Raw genomic sequence first — 12,419 nt, 5'->3', positions numbered from 1 at the left:
TCCCCAGCGAGTGACGGGCCTGCGTCAGAGGGGTGGGGCGGGGCGGTAGGAGCGAGAGTGTGTGGAGGGGCGGGCGGGGCGGGGCGGGGCGAGTGGGGGAGGGGCGGGCGGGGGGCGGCAGTTGGGCAGCGTCTCTTCTAAGGAGGAGGAGGAAGGAGGGCGAGCGAGGAGGATGGCGGAGTTGGGGCTCCTGACGGTAACCCGGGGCCACTGAGGCGGGAGGGTGGTTGTTGGTCGGTTCTTCCTGCCTTCCTTCCTACCCGTCGGGCGGTCCAGCTGGCTGTCGGTAGGGGGAGGCCCCGCGCGCCCTGAGGGGCTAGAGCCGGCGGGGCCGGGGCGAGGCCCGAGGGGCTGGGGCCCTAGGAGGCGCCGCCGCCGCCGCTTTCCTGGGTGCTGTCGCAGGGAGGGCCGGGCCCTCGGAGCCGGCTCTGGTGCGGGGCCCGCAGCCGGGAGCCGAGAGTGAGCCGGCCGGCTCTGACAGCGGCCGGGGCTGGGCCTGCGGTGGCGGCGGGCGGCCGGGGCAGCGCCCGGGCGAGGGCGAGCCGGCGCGAGTGCGCGGGCCAGGGGCGCCCGGAGGACGGCCCTGCTCGGCTCTGCCCTCGGGGGCACCTGGCTCAGGCTGCGGGGCGCCCCGTGGGCGTCCAGGAGGCGTGTAAATCGTTGGCGGGGGCCATGGCGCAGTGCTAGTGGTGCGGGGTGGGCTATTTCCTCGCCCCTTCCCCAAAGCCCACCACTCTCTCCCCTTCTGTCCTTTCGGTGAAGAGTGGCGAGTTGGCTTTGGGTATGTTGCCTGGTGAGGCGAGTTGTAAGCATCCAAGACCGCCCTGTTGTACTTGCTTGGTGGCAGCTTCTTTCCGCGGTAGCTTTTAGGAATAGAGGAAAAGTACTCTATCTCCTCCCCTCCTTCCTCCGCCCCCCCCCCCAACCTCTTAAAGCTGGAGGCTTCAGGACCAAACGATTTTCCCCCAGCCCCTCAGTATCCATTGTTTTGTACCATCCCCCTCCCCCGCCCCAAGCCTAGGTAGAAGAAGAATGACTTCAAACCTTTAATTGCCCCCTCCCCCCCGTTTTTAAATCAGCAGAGGTTTTGTGTTATTGTGTTAGTATGGATTTACAAACAGGTGGGATGAATACCGATTCGGGAGTTGGAAAGAAGATGCTTTTTTGTGTTTTTAAGCTTTCATTCCTTACAGTTGGTGATTTGATTTTCTTGTCTGTAGCTTTGTATCATAATGGGGGTGATGAGCATAAAAGAGGAAGCAATGTTTTGCAACCTACCCAAAGAAATGTTTTTTAAGTCTCTGGGGATGCTGAAGCAAAATTGGGTTGTAGATGTGTACTGTATAGTATTTGCTTCCATCATGATAACTACCAACAGTCTGTAGCTTTCGCCTGTGCAATTGGTACACTTCTTCATAAATGTCAGCTTCTGGTATCTACTGAGAGGAATTACTGGATCTAAAACTTATTTTTTGTTTTTCGGAATCCTAGGGTATACTTGTGTAACCAAGTATTTTCGGATTTAAATATAGCATTAACACTGAAAAATTATCTTATTATAAAGACCTCAGTTTATTAGTGTACTAATTTCTACCCTGGCCCTTCCATGCCATAGCTCTTATAACTGTCAATGTATTTTGGAAGAAACTTAGCTATTGGGTACAATTTGTAAGATTCATACATTTATAGTTTGAATTTATCAAGTTTTGAAGACTTTCTATGTGATAGTGACAAGAATTTTTAAAAATTATATATATATATAGCCATTCCCTACCTATGGAATTTAGATTGCATATGATAAATCTTTTGAATACTTATTTGAACATGAGGTACACTGAAGCTTTTGTTTAATTATGAATATACATTTGAAAAATAGATCTTAGACAAGTAAAGGCTTTAAGGTTTGTAACTTTCAAATGGCTTGAATATAATATAAAGCTAACGTAAAAAAGTATATTCTTGAAATGCCAGTTTTGAGGGGTGGACCTAACCTATCGGTAAGATTACTACTTTTTCTTAGTGTGTTTGTTTAGGTTTTGAAGAAACAACTACATTTACTCTCAGGTTGGCATTTGCTTATTGATCTCTTGTTAAAAGTTGTTAAGTTTTAAAGGGGATATTAAGAGATATATTAATACCTTGCAGCTAGATTTTTAAAAAGTTTTTAAACTACCTTATTCAGAAAGTTGATCAGAGCTGTGTTTTGATAATTGTAGCCACACTTGTACAACTAGTGAATTACAAACCAGTCAGAAATTTGAAACGAAAGGAACACCAAAATTAAAAATTCTTGTGTTATATTGATGGAATTGTGCTGTTTAAGTATTACTATTTCTTCAGTGATTGGGACAGGGCTAGTTCCATGTTCAGGGGGACATAAACTAGAATTCTATGTGGAATACTCCCAAAGATGCCTTCTGAATAGCTGGTGTGTGTGTGTGTGTGTGTGTGTGTTTTAAATGATCTCTACACCCAGCATGGAGCTTGCACTCAAAACCCCAAGATCAAGATTTGTGTGCTCTTCTGACTGAGCCAGCCAGGCGCCCCTCTGCTGGTATATTTTTTGACTTGCCTTAGCCATGTGGGGGAAAGGTAAATAAATTTGAATTTCTTTGTTATCCAGGCAGTCCTATTTGTTTTGAAAATATGCTGGATTATCAGTATTTGTTGTGTAATTTAATATTTCTGTAAGACTTGTGTTCTCTAAACAATTCAATTTTTAGATTTTTTCCTATTTAAATATAAAAATAAACTTGTGTTTTTGATTAAAAATAAACCTTAACTTGTGTGTGCAGGTATAAGAATGAGTATTTTTTGGAAGTTGAAAGAATATATCTTTAGAATTCAGTTTACTATATTATTCTTGTATCATTTACATATCATTCATGTATGAAAACATAAAATCTATGTTTATAATCAAAAACCCAAAACAAGAGCAGCCCCCACACCCAACAAAACATAGTAAAACCAAACAGATTGACCCGTAAATCCTTCAGTGAGTTCTGAGGTTTATATTTTGGCCTTGGTGGAAATGTTCTTGAATTAGTTTCTAAAATATCAGTTCAGTTAGGAGAGGAAATTTAGATATAGAATAAACACTTTGACATTTCATAATAAGACAATAGGGAATTGGTAAATATTTTGTTGTACATAGATTAGTTAGAAATTAGCTACAATTTAGCAGCAGAGTGATATATTAAGTACTTTCACATGATACTTGAGAAGTGAGTGCTGCAGATATTAAACTGGTTGCTTTTTTGCTTATTGTTAGACTTCTTCATGTATTTTATATTATGTATTGGCATATTATAATTTAAAGCTAAATCTTTCGTAGGCTGAATTATTAAGAAAAAAAAGTTGCTATCCCTGTGTTCTGAATTTTGTTTTGTCTACTAGTTATACCACATCAAAGTTAGGCCATATAAATCTTTCTGAAAATATTTTTTCTGACAATATACTAGTTAAAATTTTGTGTTTTCCTAGCTCTGTTTACACTGACTTTTAAAGTCTGAAAAATTTCTAAGTCACAAGGTGACCTATGGAATGCTTGAACTTTATATAGAGTGTTCTGAAATGTAATTGCAATCAGTGAAGGTTGAAAGAAACAAGGATAAGTTGGAAAAACTGATTTATGTTCTAAAATAGGTAATTGCATTATTTTTGAGGTAAATTAATGCTCATTCTTTGGTACTTTCTCCTGGTTCGTATCTTTTTAGCACAGCATCTTTAATTCTGCAAATCAAAGTTGTAACACATGAAAAGAATATTCTAATTACAAAGGGCTCTTTAGCTTTTGAGATGTTGGTAACATATGTGTTTTCTGAGAAAGTATGAAATTCCCATTATCAGGATTTAAAAGAACTAATTAGATTTCACACTATATATCTCATTCCAACTTCTCTAAAGATCAGAATTGATTGCAGAAAGTATTGCATGCTATAAAAGGTAAGGGTTCTTTTACCGGAAAGAATGAATATACTGCTTGAAGCTAAAACATTAAAGGAGACCTTAAAAGTGGGTATAATTGGTCCCTATGTGAAATGAACCTGAAAGACTTTTATGAAGTATTTTGGCTTGTTTGTCTTCTAATGTTTATAGCACTGTGAACACTTAAAAATTTTAAGCACTTTATTTGCCCTCAAATACTATTTGTAAATCCTTCAATTTTAATTAAGTAATTCACAGTTGATAAAGATGAATCTTTTTTTCTTTTGATTTTTGTAATGTCTTAGAGGTAAAGTAGAAATTACTTGTTCTGAGTGATGAAATTAACTCCAAATTCTAAATATTATTAGTTAAATTTGCGCTTCCTCAGTTTCCAGTTTTGTGTTGTACAACACTCCTTCCTGCTTTCAAGACTGTCGCAGTTTTGTAAATACTCCTTAAGGTAACTTTAAAATTTTGTTCTGTAAATATTTCTTACTAATTATAATTTCATATTCATAATGTCATCGACCTTCTGCTAAGTGCCATGTACATCCCAGGCTCTGAGGACACAGATAAATGCATTATGTTTTCTCCCTTCAGAAAGTTCACAGATTGTTGCATGAACCGTGCAAGTCAATAGTAAATTGTTTTACAATGTGACAAGTGCTTTGGTAGCAGTATATGCTGGAGAACTCAGATGAGTTAAGACACAGATTGCATGTATAACGAGCAATGCTTGCTGGAAGATAGGCCTTGAACTAACTCTTTCGGGGTAAGTAGGATAGAATGGACAGAAAAAGCATAGAAGTTAGAGATGTTACCGTACATTTGGAGAATTGCAGGTGAATAGCAATTTGGATTCTGTGTATGATTTAGTATTTTAGTAGGCATTCATGAAAGCATGTATTTTTAGAGATTGTTATTTCTTGTGTTTTATTTAATGTGGGCCTTGAACTGTGGATCTGCATGAATGTTGGGGATTTGCTTCAAGTTATTATTTAAACCTTTTAACTAAGTATATTTTTCGTTAATATGTTAATTACATACAAGGAGAACATATCAGCCTGATGCGGAATAATCCCCAGCTTTAGGCCTTGGATAATTATGTTTCAAAGTCAATTTAAATATCTTTTTCTCAACATTTATGCATCATGTTAAGAGTAACATTTATGAACCTCTTTAGAACTCAGTGGTAAGTTTGTACTGTACAAACATTTAAAATTCACTCTTCTGGGGGCATCTGGCTGGCTCATTTGGAAGAGCATGCCACTCTTGATCTTGGGGTCATGAGTTCGATCCCCTCCTTGGGTGTAGAGATTACTAAAAATAAATAAACTTAAAAAAATAAAATTCACTCTTCTGAGAGCATTAAAAACCTCCACCTTTCATACTTATTTCAAAGTGCCACTCTTTCGTTTGGGTAAGTCAGACTGTATCATCAGCAATTATATCCTGGTAGAAGTCTCTGTGTGGCTTATATGATTTGAAAGTTCTCTGAACTTGAATATTAAGTAATTTTCCATATAGTATGATTTGATACTCCTTTGAGGCCATTTTTTTTTGCCATTCCAAACTCTGTTCCCTCCAAAGTGCCATGGTTTCTCATTTTAAAACCTTCTCACACTGCTTTTTATTATTATTGCTTTTGATCCTTCCAGTTATTTTTGTTACAGAAACTTGAGAAATTCCTTTTTAAAATTTTCACAGTTTAGCAATTACATTATACACCAAAAAAAAAAAAGATTTGTTTAATTATTTTGAGAGGGAGAGCGCACATGAGAGTGAGCAGGGGGGAGGGGCAGAGGGAGAGAATCTTTCTGTGCAGACTCCCTGCTGATCGAGGAGCCTGATGTGGGGCTTGATCCACAGCCCATGAGATCATTACCTTAGATGAAACCAAGAGTCAGATGCTTAACCACCAGAGCCAGCTAGGTGCCCCTACGTTATAAATTATACATCACCGCATTTATCTCAAGGTTATTTATTAGGAAACTAAAACTTTCAGGTTTCATCTCCTTGGATAGATACAACCTCCTGCATTCTCACCTGGCTGACCCAATCACCCTTCTGGCCTCTGTATCACATCCTTTGGGAGGCCTTCTTTGATCCTTAGATTCTTCTGTTCTAAGGTCCTTTGACACCTGCACTTAATCTTTTTTAACATTTTTGTAATAATGTTTTTAATGTCTGTCTTTTTTGCTGGACTGTAAGTTTCATGATAGCATCGAGTACATCTGTCTTCTTTACTACCATTTCTCCAGTGTATAATGTCTAGACTTTGTAGGCTCCTAATAAAAGAAATGACTAAAATTAACAGTCGTGAGCCCCAAAACAAACAGACCACTAAAAAGGACAAGGAGATGTCATAGTGCTTTTGGTCTTAAACATATTTTCTGCTTTTAAACCCTCACAGGCCTTAATTGAAGGATTTTTTTTTCTTTTTACTCCTAATGTACAATTTAAAAAAGGTTAGTAACCAGATGTAAAAAAGGACTGGGATATCTCCTAGAGGTCATAAGAGAGTTGAAAATGAGAGCAGAGGGAAAAACACTTAAAAATCAGATACGAGACATTTTTTTAAAATGGCAGTTTAAGGCAACTTAATGTTGTGATAAACGTAGAATCTTTCAAGGCATCATTTATTTTATATATAGAACAATATAACAGTAATGCTGATAGAAGATCATGAAGACGAGATTAATTGCTGTTAGTAAGTTTTGTTAAAGATTACACGGGACCATGTGTTGTATTTGGGAGAGGTTTTTATCTAAAATGATGCAATTAAAAAATTACAATGTCAAGCTTAATGAGGTGAGACATAGTAGGCACCATAAGTACTGAGTAAAATTAATTTGAAGCAAATAATTATCTGAAAGTACTGAATCACTGCAATATAAGTACTTCACAATTTGTAGAAATAGATTTTATACCTACTATGTTGTTTCTTTCCTTACTTAGCTATGAAATATGTAAAATTGAGTAACATGTTTTTCTTCATTAGTTTTGAGTAAAAAAACGTATCTGTTGCAGTGATATAACAAAATGACATAAGGATTTCTGCAACTTTTACTCTGTTAAAAAGAGTAAGCTTTATTTTTTTTTGGTATTTCTTGGTCACCTGGACTGGAAAAATTAGGTTGGGGGTTGTAATTCTTTGCTGCAATCATGTGGAGTCTAACAGATTGGGTGACCTGAAAGAGATTATATTTAATTCCAATTTTGTTTATATATCTTTTGGGGTAAAGGATTCAGAATTTTACCTAAGGGCTTTAGTTCTTATTCAGATAAACTGCACTTTGTCTTAATATTGTAATCTGTTGAATTCTATGATTCTGTAAGGGTAGAAAAGCTGGTTATTTCTTGTTGCTAAAACAAATACTGGTTTATCTACCATGTGTTAATTACCATTTTAAACTCATAGAAATAGGATACTTATATACTAGGCAGCTTAAAATAGTAAGGTTTTATGATTTAATCTTGAAGACATTTATTTCTGTACTTTGGAAGTAGTGATTTGAAATTCTTAATACTAGAAATATGGCCTAGTTTCAGAACACCCACTAAGCAACTGTGGGAACTCAGCATGCTAAATGGCTTGTAGTGCTGCAGTATTTTTTAATTTTCCCCACCCCCTGTTATATAATAGCTTATAGTAGTACACACAGAACATGAGTATTTGGGACAAGAACAAAGTGTATTCAAGTCTCCAAAACATGTGAGACTGTCAGGCTTAGTGTTGAGTACTAAGAAGCTAAAACGATGATCAGATATAATGGTGATTAGTGAGTGAATGACATACATCAGGTGGTGATGTTTTAAGTTGCAAATAAGGCAAGAAAAGCAAGAATTGTTTTTAGGCTTGAGAAAAATGACTTTTAAAAAAATGGAGTATTTTTGAAACAAAATTTTTAAAAATTCAATTAAAATTTTTATCTAAGAAGTTTGAGAACTCTGATTTAAACATTTCCATGATGCTTGTGTACAGGACTTAAAAATTTCACTGGAAATAATTCTAAACATTTCCCCGGGAATGTTGTGCAACCGAAACATTGCAGCATTATGTCAGCCTATGAGAACCAGGTACTGAAACTGATTAGCTACTAACTGTGAAGAATGAAATCTGCTAGTTCATATTCATTGTTCAGGAAAGTATGGTTGTAAAGGCATTTGATAAAACAGAAGCTTTGCCATCTTATTAATTAAAGGGACTGAGTTAATCTGCATGAATCTTAAAAGCATGCAGATATTAGAGTTAAATGTTCCAATTTAAAGATTTTTATAATATAGAAAAGGAAAGAATAAATTTGCTTTAAAAGTCAGCTATGTAATTCTTGTTGAGTTAGCTCTGTGAGTAATGCCTTAATGCATAACTAGTTGTATACAAAAAATATAAAGAATTGGGCACCTGGTTGGCACAGTGGGTTAAGCAGCTGCCTTTGGCTCTGGTTATGATCCTGGGGTCCTGGATCCAGTACCGCGTTGGTGTCCTTGCTCAGCGGGGAGCCTGCTTTTCTCCTGCCTGCCGCTGGCCCTGCTTGTGCTTGCTCGCTCCCTCTCTCTCTCTGTCAAATAAATAAAATCTTACAAAAAAAATTTTATCCGGCCTTTTCTCTACTGGAACTCAATCATACCTGACATTTTCATGTGTGTGTGCGTTTAATGATAATTGATAAAATAATAATGATCCTGTGGCAAGATCTTGAAGATTTTTGTTTCATTAAAGAAAGTTGAAATTAATAAAATTGAAGCTTTGCTATATTTTATTATATTCAGATTCTCTAAAAATTGATAATCCACAAGTGGTGGATTCGTGTGTTAAAAATAATTTTATTAGCTCATCTCTTTCCTGACTATATTATTATCCAGTTTTTATAACTAAGAGTCTGATAATATTTGCGTTGCTTCTGAGAGTAAAATTAAGTGTTCCCCAAAAATGTTTTTTCTTTCTGGCATGATTTAAATATCCTATCACTTGCTACCTGCAAATTACTAAATGATTTACATCTTTGTGATATAAGAATTTTTTATGTCAAAATTTCTGTAAACTGTGAGACTCATTTTGGGATTATACTCACAAGATAGTACATATTGGTTGGGTCTAATGTGTTAACCTAAAAAATAATGACCTTTTATGTGTTTCAAAAATGTAAGCAAGGGCTGCCTTTCAATATTTTGAGTAGCTTCTGATGGGAGAAATGCCTTATTAGCCTTAAATTGTGCCTGGCTGCTCAGTATATTTCTTTTGATCTTGATTGGGGAATATTTTTGCTTTGGGATATTTTAAAAAATATAATACAGAGATAATGAGATTATATCTTTAAAGCTCAAAATGCATTCTGTAAATCCTATTTTAACTGACAGGATAAGTAGATAAATAAAATAATTAGTTGAGCATATGGTCTTCATCTAAATAGTCTCAAAAATGGACTATACAAATTTGCTCTCTTTTTTTTTAAAGTAGGCTCCACATCCAACATGGGGCTTGAACTCATGACCCTGAGATCGAGTCAAATGCTCTACCCACTGAGCCAGCCAGGCACAAAAACGAATGGCAACTTGCCAAATACTGATTCTTAAATGTAAGATACCTACCTTGAAACCACGTATCTTCTAATCTTGCTATGTATAATATATTTATTTTTGTTTACATTTTTCTGACAGTTTCTGATAATTTACAGAGTAATGGGAAGGATTTATAATGAGATAAGACCCAGTGAGGGAATGTGAGTTAATACATACAAAAATGAAGCAGTTGGAGGAAGTTAATGTTTAGCTTAAAAATGCTGAAAATCATTTTTTTTAAGTTGAAAATACTTTATTGAATACTGTAGTCATCTTAGTGCATATAAACTAAGATAGCAATTACATTTTCTCTTTGTGCTTTACATGATAATTAGGTAATCAGCTTTTTTCTTTATTGCCCATTTGCACATGGTAAATGAAAAGTAACCTATATTTGGAAAATACTTAAGTTGTGTGTGTGACATGTTTTGAGTTCCTTGGCAAAAAAGGCAGTTAAAGCAAACATTGACAGGTCAGTCTTTTTAGGAGAGTTGTTTGGGTGGCATAAGAGCTTTTAAGAGAATGTTTGGCCATGATATTTGATGTTTACTATTGTATCTTAGGTCCATTGAGACATATAAATCCCTCCTACCCCACCCCTGCCTTTTATTTTGAGGCTTTGCTGTAGAATCTTGCAATTTATATATATGGTGAGTTGAAGTGTTGTCCAGGAGAGTTGTAATCCCAATTATGGCTTATATTGTGGGTTGGGTAAACAGGAATTTGCAGTTCTTTTCTCAGAACTTTGCCCAGAATCAGAATTTCATAATCTTAGACTTTTCCATAAGAAAAAATACAGATTTCCCTAAAAACTCTTACGTATTTGCTACTATGTAAAATAAATTAGTCCTGTCTCTCCATGCCGGTCTAAACAATTCACCTTACCTCCTCACCAAAGGGATAAAAAAGTTACATGAATGAATTTGAAGGTGCTATACCTCTATGCTCTTGACATAATTCTTATTAGCATGGGGTAGTATAGAACATTTTATTTTTTCACAGTTCTTTACCCTCCATGAAAACTACACGTATCTTAGGCTCATTCATGCTATTTAAGAATGTTATTTTTTTCCATTTCTGTATGAATAACATTCCTTTGAGCATGTTAATTTTGGGTGCTTTTTTGATCTTTGGTCTTTCAGTTTTCAAGATTCCTTTTTAAGTCTTGAACTACAAAAAATGTATAGCTTTATGTGATTTGGAGGGGAGAATGGTTTATTTTTGTCCTTTAAACTATTTTTAAACAAAGGAATATACAATTGAAATCTTGTCATTTTTAGGTGTTTGTATCAAAATCGGAGTGACTTAGAGTTAATTTTAAGTAGAATTTAGGGAAACCGCATGGGACAAGGGTTTTGTGTATTGTTCAACTATCTTCAATCAACAAGTGTTTACTGAGCACTTACGTACTTAATAAAAAGTTCATAATATCTTTGAAGTTGTAGCATTCTTTGTAGAGTAAAAATTGCTTCTTTGTGTAAGGTGCTTGCTGTCTAGTAGGGTAGATAAAGCCAAGGTAACAGATACTTATAATTATTTCAGTAAATATTACTGCTATATATACTGGGTATTGTTTCTAAGTGCTAGAAGGCGACTGTGAAAAAGGCAAAAGTGTCCCTATTTTCCCGTTACTTTAAATGAGGGAGTCAAGATAGCTAACCTGGCACTTACACAGTGTGGTAAGTATTCTGATGGGGCAGTTTTAAGTGGGAGCAAGCTTAGGAGGGTGTATTCAGAAAGGCTTTTGAGTGATCACAGAAGTCTTCCTAGACCTCTAAGCTGAGATCTGAAGAATATATGTTAGCTCAGTGAAGAACTAAACCTATGTTTCTGACAGGAGGAAATAGCTTGAGTAAAGTCCTGGCAACAGAAGGTAGCAGGACCTGATATGGCATCTGAAGGAAGTTCATATGACCTGAATGCAAGGTAGAAAATACTGGCATTGTAGCAGAAGTAAGGGGGGCCAAGTCTTAAAAGGCTTGGTAAGAATTTTGGATTTTATCCTGAGGGCTAGGTTTGTGGGGACCACCCACTCTTCCCCAAGTGTTTTAAATTGGACAGTAACCTGATTAGATTTGAGTATTCAAAAGATCACTGTTAATTATAGTATAGTGATTAGGTTGGGAACAGGATGGAGGGGTTGATGTGGTGAGACCAGTTACAAAACTGTTGGAGGAGAGAATTTAGTATACCCTGGAGCCAGGGTAGTGGCAGTGAAAAAAAGGAGAAGTTGAAGAGTCAGGAGAAATTTTAGAAGGATGAATAGATAAGAGTTGGTGATTGTTAGGATATGAGAATTGGAGAGAGAAGAGTCAGGGTAACTGCAGGATTCCTGACCCCCTCCCACCTTTTTACTTGATTTCTCTTAAGATGTTCTCTTTTTAAGAAGCCTTTCCTTATTTCTCCAGCCTCCAAGACTGGTTTAAGTTCCTTCTCTTTGTGATTCAGCAGCTCTTACCACATTATGTTCTTGCCTTTTCCACTTGTTTATAAGCTTAAAGGCAAGTACTGTGTGCCTTATTATTTCATAATTAGCACCTTGCACAGTGCATAACACTTAGTATGTATTAAAGAAAATATCTGAATGAAAATACATTTCTTTTGGGCGTGGAGCCCAACATGGGGCTTGAACTTGGGACCCTGAGATCAAGACCTGAGCTGAGATCAAGAGTCGGACCCTTAACCAACTGAGCACTGAAAATGTGGTTTTTATATTTACAGCCTGTTTTTCTGAAGTATCAGTATTCAGAATCTTAGTTTATAACTTCAGTGTGAATCAGATCAGTCCATGCACTTTTGAATATCTTTTGTAAAAATATTATAATTCAGATCTTAAGTGCTGGATATATTCTTCATGGGCTATCACGAACTAATACATATGGGCTTTGATTATTATGTTGACCTCCTCTTGTATTACACATTGAGGTATT

General features: G+C 36.8%; 1 protein-coding gene across 2 annotated transcripts in view; it reads left to right on the top strand.

Annotated features, from left to right (window-relative positions):
- Positions 1-12,419, top strand: part of SHOC2 (SHOC2 leucine rich repeat scaffold protein) — a 91,799-nt gene that overhangs the window by 617 nt on the left and 78,763 nt on the right. Inside the window, exon 1 of one of the 2 annotated variants that reach the window (XM_026494096.4) lies at positions 81-196. The exons of the other annotated variant lie outside the window; for it this stretch is intronic. The gene's annotated coding sequence lies outside the window, so the exon portion shown is untranslated. Of the gene's footprint in view, positions 1-80; positions 197-12,419 lie in introns of those variants that run through there. 2 annotated transcript variants of the gene reach the window in all.

Source organism: Ursus arctos, unplaced genomic scaffold, assembly GCF_023065955.2.
Source record: "Ursus arctos isolate Adak ecotype North America unplaced genomic scaffold, UrsArc2.0 scaffold_7, whole genome shotgun sequence".
NCBI classification, from domain to species: Eukaryota; Metazoa; Chordata; class Mammalia; order Carnivora; family Ursidae; genus Ursus; species Ursus arctos.
This window is presented reverse-complemented; position numbering and strand designations above follow the sequence as displayed.